Source organism: Pseudonaja textilis, chromosome 10, assembly GCF_049901715.1.
Source record: "Pseudonaja textilis isolate UNSWEBS1 chromosome 10, rPseTex1.2, whole genome shotgun sequence".
Taxonomy (NCBI): domain Eukaryota; kingdom Metazoa; phylum Chordata; class Lepidosauria; order Squamata; family Elapidae; genus Pseudonaja; species Pseudonaja textilis.
Window position 1 is genome coordinate 14703693 of NC_141999.1, and position 6000 is coordinate 14709692.

Sequence of the window (6000 nt, forward strand, 5' to 3'; positions counted from 1 at the left end):
AAGAATCTCCATAATTCAAGTTCCTGATGTTCATTTTTGTCAGAACCTACAGATACTTCAGCTATTGATTTGATGTAACATGCTCTGCAGAAGACCAATAGAAACACACTATGGTTTCCTCCCCCGCCCCCCAAAAAGAGGGACACAGTGGCTTAATGGCTAAGACGCTGAGCTTGTCGATCAGAAGGGTTCAGCGGTTCAGCAGTTCGAATCCCTAGCACTGTATAATGGAGTGAGCTCCTGTTACCAGTCCTAGCTTCTGCCAACCTAGCAGTTCGAAAGCATGTGAAAATACAAGTAGAAAAACAAGGACCACTTTGGTGGAAAGGTAATAGCGTAGCATTCCGTGCACCTTCACCATTTAGTCATGCCAGCCACATGACCACGGAGACGTCTTCAGACAGCGCTGGCTCTTCGGCTTTGTAAAGGAGATGAGCACCACCCACTAGAGCCAGAAATGACTAGCATGTATGTGCGAGGGGAACCTTTACCTTTACCTTAAGGTCCCAAACTCAGACTAGGAACACAAGAGGTTGAAGGACAAAACCCAACTTGCTGGTTTCTCCCTCCAAACTCCCAACTCTTTGTCCTCATAACCCAGGACAACAAGAGCAAAGTCAATATGAAATGATGCCAAAGCCCAGTAAATGAGCTTTGAATTGCTATTTTCACACCCCATGCTAACCATATTACATAATCCATATTCTGAGTTGGCACAATACACTGAGCCATAAATTAACCCAACCCATAATTTAACTCAATTTCACAGCACCCTAAGCAACAACAACAAACATATCAGGTTTAATGTGTACCAATACATCAACCCTTGAGTTTGCTAAGTGTGTTTTGCAAACAGAGCTAAAAAGTAGCAATTATGGGAAACGCTTTCTTGATATATTTATATTCCAAGAACATCGAGTACTTATTATAACATACAAGTCTTTATTGTAATGCACTGGTGGTTGGGGCTTAATAGAGAACTGCAAATATGTGACCTCAAAATCCTGCTCAGTGAAGCAGAATGGGTTCTGCCATCTTGAAGGCCATAATCCAAGGAGTGCTAAATAGTGACAAGGTATGGGAGGCCTGAATTATGTGTGCCATGTAGCACTAAATCATCAATATTATCTTGTGCTGTCTATAGAAGAGTTTTGAGCAGAGGTGATATTCAGCAGGTTCTGACCAGTTCTGGCGAAGCGGTAGCGGAAATTTTGAGTAGTTTGGAGAACTGGCAAATGCCACCTCTGACTGGCCCCGCCCCCATCTAGTCTCTTTCTCCTGAGTCCCAGCTGATTGGCTGGCTCTTCTTTGGTTGCCCTGCACAGGAGAATGGAGCTGGAAAGCAGGTTAGTGGGGTGGAGAGGGAATGAGATTTTGCAGTAACCTTCCCCTGCCACGCCCACCAAGCCACACCATGCCCACCAATCCACGCCGACAGAACCAGTAGTAAAAAATTTTGAATCCCACCACTGGTTCTGAGCCTCCATTTCATACACCAGGAAATTGGCTGAGCCTACCTTGTCCTCATCTCAACTGAGCACACAATCTCATGGACAGGCAAAGGAGTACCCAACCTCACAGAGAAGAGCTGAAGCTTTCAAAACTTCGTGCCAGACCAAATATTTTTTTGACATATTAACTGGATTTGATGGGTCTTGTCCTCCTTCCAACCATAGAAAAATAACCTGAGTAAATAGGAATGCATCCCAAATGGCGGTGAAGCAACCAAAGGTTATGTCACATCAACAAACAAGGATGAGAATTAACAGGGATAAAAGAACCTACCTAGGAATTCATTATAGGAGTGATCTGTGAACTATCAATTAATTCCCTCTCTCTCCTGAGTTTTCTCTTAGGAGCAGGACATTGTCATATTCCAATTTAGTATTTTTTTTTCTCTCCAATCCAATCATACCTGCTCTGATTTGACAATATTGATCCAGGATTTTAGGCAAAGCAATCGTTCTATCTGGCACCTTCTACTTGATCCTTCTAATGAAATCTTCTGAGCTCAACTTGACATCTTCTGAAGGGTTTTGCCATTGAGATAAGCTCTTTCTGGACAATAAAAAATGAAACTACTAAAACAGTGTCAAAGTTAATCAAGGGGAAGGATACTTTCCCCTTATAAAAACTGGTGAAACTAGAATTGATGTTTATGCCCTTGTTCTCCAAGTGGCTCAAAACTGACATGAAGATAAAACCCATCCTAAGGACATTGCCAGGTTTACAAAAGACAAAGACAATTTCACTGTAATTTCATAACACCCCACTACTTTGAATTAGGGGATACACCGATCATGCCTTAGAAGTTATTTCAAGGGGATAAATGCTCATTTCTTATTGCCTAGAGTCTGGTCTCCTTTTGCTGAAATAATTTCAGATCACTCTGGAAGTGAATCCTCTAATCAAGCAGATTAAAGAAGCTTTCAACAAGGGAATTCAGCCTTCTACTGCCGGTCTCCAAGCCAGTATCAATAAACAAAACCTGCCTGCGAGTTTTTTCATATTTGTGACAAGTTCCATAATAAACACTGAACTTCCATTTCTCTTGGTCCAGTGGGTGAAACGAGCACAGTTGATTGATTATATGCCAGGTGTAGAAATTCATAAACATGCTAATCAGGTGCCTGAAGAATCATCCTATACTTATTTATCAGAATTATCAATATTCCCAAACATCAAAATGATTTGTGTTCACAGCTTGGCAACTGCATATACTCATAAGGAATGAGCCACTGGTTGCCCATTCATCACATCCCAAATCCACCAGCTGAGGTGACCTCCTCACTCTGTCTGATTAGAGTGGTATTCAGCAGGTTCTGACCATTTCTGGAGGACCGGAAGCAGAAAATTTGAGTAGTTTGGAGAACCAGCAAATACCACCCCTGACTGGCCCCGCCAACCCCATCTCTTCTCCGCCTCCCGAGTCCCAGCTGACTGGCTGTGTATTCTTTGCTTGCCCTGGAGAACGGAGCTGGAAAGCAGGTTAGTGGGGTGGGGAGGGAATGGAGAGTTTGCAATAATCTTCCCCCAGGAGTGGAGAGGGAATGGGGATTTTGCAGTATCCTTTCCCCTGCCACACCCACCAAGCCACACGCACCAAGATACGCCATGCCCACTGAGACATGCCCACAGAAACGGTAGTAAAAAAAATTGAATCCCACCACTGTGTCTAATGAGCCAGAATTTGTGAGAGATGGCAGCAGTTGGGGTGTGCATGTGAACATTCCTGAAAGCAGGACTCTGAGTTAAACAGTGATAATTGAAGCAGATTTAATAACTATAGCTGAAAGAAGTTTTCTGGTTGTTATAGGGAATACATTGCTACCTAGCTAATTACATCTCACTGGAATGAAAGTCAAAGGATATCTTCTGTGTGCCTGGCTAGCAAGAAAGGATGAAGTAGATTAGCAATTGTATTGACAAAGTAATAGGCAAAGTGGAAACAAAATGTAGACCAACAAAATGTAGACCAATAAAGGAGAATATTTGTAGCTCAGGATTGAAATGAGGGGCTCTTGGTATTCTCTGAGCTTGGTTGTTTTCTTGCAGAGGTTTCATGACACAACTAGGTAGTGCACTGATAGCAATAGCACTTAGACTTATATACCGCTTTACAGTGCTTTTACAGCCCTCTCTAAGTGGTTTACAGAGTCAGCCTATTGCCCACAACAATCTGGATCCTCATTTTACTCACCTCGGAAGGATGGAAGGCTGAGTCAACCTTGAGCCTGGTGAGATTCAAACTGCAAAATTGCAGGCAGCCGGCAGGCAGCAGAAGTAGCTTGCAGTACTGCACTCTAACCACTGCACCAACAAAGCTCCTAATAGGTTTGGGTTTGGGTAATGAAACATCTCCAAGAAAACAACCAAGCTCAGAGAGCACCAAGGATCTCTCACAGTGTAAACCCTTAACCAGGGGTGTCAAACTCAATTTCATTGAGGACCGCATTAGGGTTGTGTTTGACCTCGGGGGTGGGGGTGCATGGCCAGCTTGATGTCACTCATATCAGGAGCTCCAGTGGTGGCCAAGTGCTATGGCAGGACTTCCCTCAGACCCTTCCTCACTCTCATTATGATGCCCTTCCTTCCTTTTCTCCTTTTTCCTTCCCTCTTTCATCCTTTCTTCGTCCTTCGCCACTTTTCTTATTTGTCCTTCCTTGTTCCCTTCCCATCTTCCCTTCTTTTTATTTGTCTTTCTCTTTCCCTTTCTCCTTTCCTGTCCCTTCTTGCACGCTCAAATGCAAAGGGGGAAAATTTCTCCTTTTCTCTTGTTTCTTTTTTCTGCCATCGAAAACAGATCCTGGGGCCGTGTGTAGCCTGTGTGCAGACCCCCTCCCCTCGTGCCCCATTTTTGGCTGCGATGGCCTCCTGCAACCCTCTGCCAGCAAAAATGGAGCTGGGCGGGGTCGCACATTTAGAGTTTGACACCCCTGATCTTAACCCTCTAGCTCTACACTATTAGGCCTCTTGTAGTCAGGGGCTGCCCCAAAGAAGAGGAAGTCAATCTATTCTCCAAAGCACCTGAGGGCAGGACAAGAATCAATGGGTAGAAACTAATCAAGGAGAGAAGCAACCTAGAACCAAGAGAAATTTCCTGTTAGAACAATCAATCCGTGGAACAACTTGCCTCCGAAGTTGTAAATGCTCCAACACTGGAAGTTTTTAAGAAGAGACTGGATAACCATTTGTCTGAAATGGTGTAGGGTTTTTTTGCCTAGGCAGGGGGTTGGACTAGAAGACCTTCAAGGTCCCTTCCAGCTCTGTTATTCTATTCTATTCTATTCTATTCTAGTCAGTAGATAATGAAGTGAGGAACCACCAATACCATTGTATTTGCACCTCAGCAGATGCAACAACAAAGCTGCCCTTCTGGAAATGTTCACTTCTAATGTTCACCCGTTCTCGTTCTATGGAGATGGATGGATCATCACTATATCAAACTTTCAGAACATTCTTCACCTTTTAGCAAGCAATGGTTCAGATTCCAAAAAGCATCAATCCATAAAAGCTGTCATCCTTGCTTTATGGATTCTGAATCCAGCACCAGAAAAGAGAGTCTGTCCAAGTCTTCATAATATATCTTTTGGTTGAGTTTGAGGGGGGGAAATATCTTTTTTTTTTTTTAGGTACTAACTCAGGTTGCAAATGAATTGCTCTCACAAGGTGTCTAAGTCTTTATCAGGCACGCCTTCTCCTTCCCAAATATAATGAAATCTTTGTGGTGGTTTCGTGAATTAGAGAAGCAATTACTTGGGCCTATGCCAAACCACAAGGCCAATTTTCATGCCAGAATGTCAATGAAGTTTGACACCTGGCCTCAGGGGGTATAAAACCTACAATCCTGGCCTCTTTGAAGATTTGAACCACAGCTATGTAGAAATATTTAAAATCTATCGTTCCCTCTCCCACCTCCCCCCCCTGTAAGACAAGTTTCTATAGACAGTGCTTCTACCACTGAATTAAGTCTTATTTTACAGGAAATCTTAAATAAAAATGAGGCAGTGGGTTTAAATCAAATAACCTTTTTTTAAAATAAAACCAACAGCATCTGGGTGGGCCCTAATTGCTCAAATTGCATCAATCTCCAAACTTGGTATCCGAGGGTGATAAGAAATATTCCAAAAATTGTTCACAGTGGGTTATTCAAATGTTTTTAAAGGAAAAAAATTATACTGTTATTGTTTCCTAATTTGCTGCCTTTCTGTTCCCCCAAAGCAATGGATGAAACCCCCACATCTTGCACCGAGATACAATATCAGTGGTATCAAATCTGGGGACATACAATGGCAGACAATGGGAGACTTTCTGTAGAAGACGTTTTTCTTTCTTTAGAGATAAATAAGAGAAAAATTGTGGACCTTAATTTTGAAAGAGAATAATGGGAACTTTTCTATTTTTCTGACATTTCCTGTTTCTTTACGCAAGTAGAACAGTAGGTCATTTATATTATATTAACCCTACATGTGTTTTCCTGAAGCAAACAAGTGGGAATCG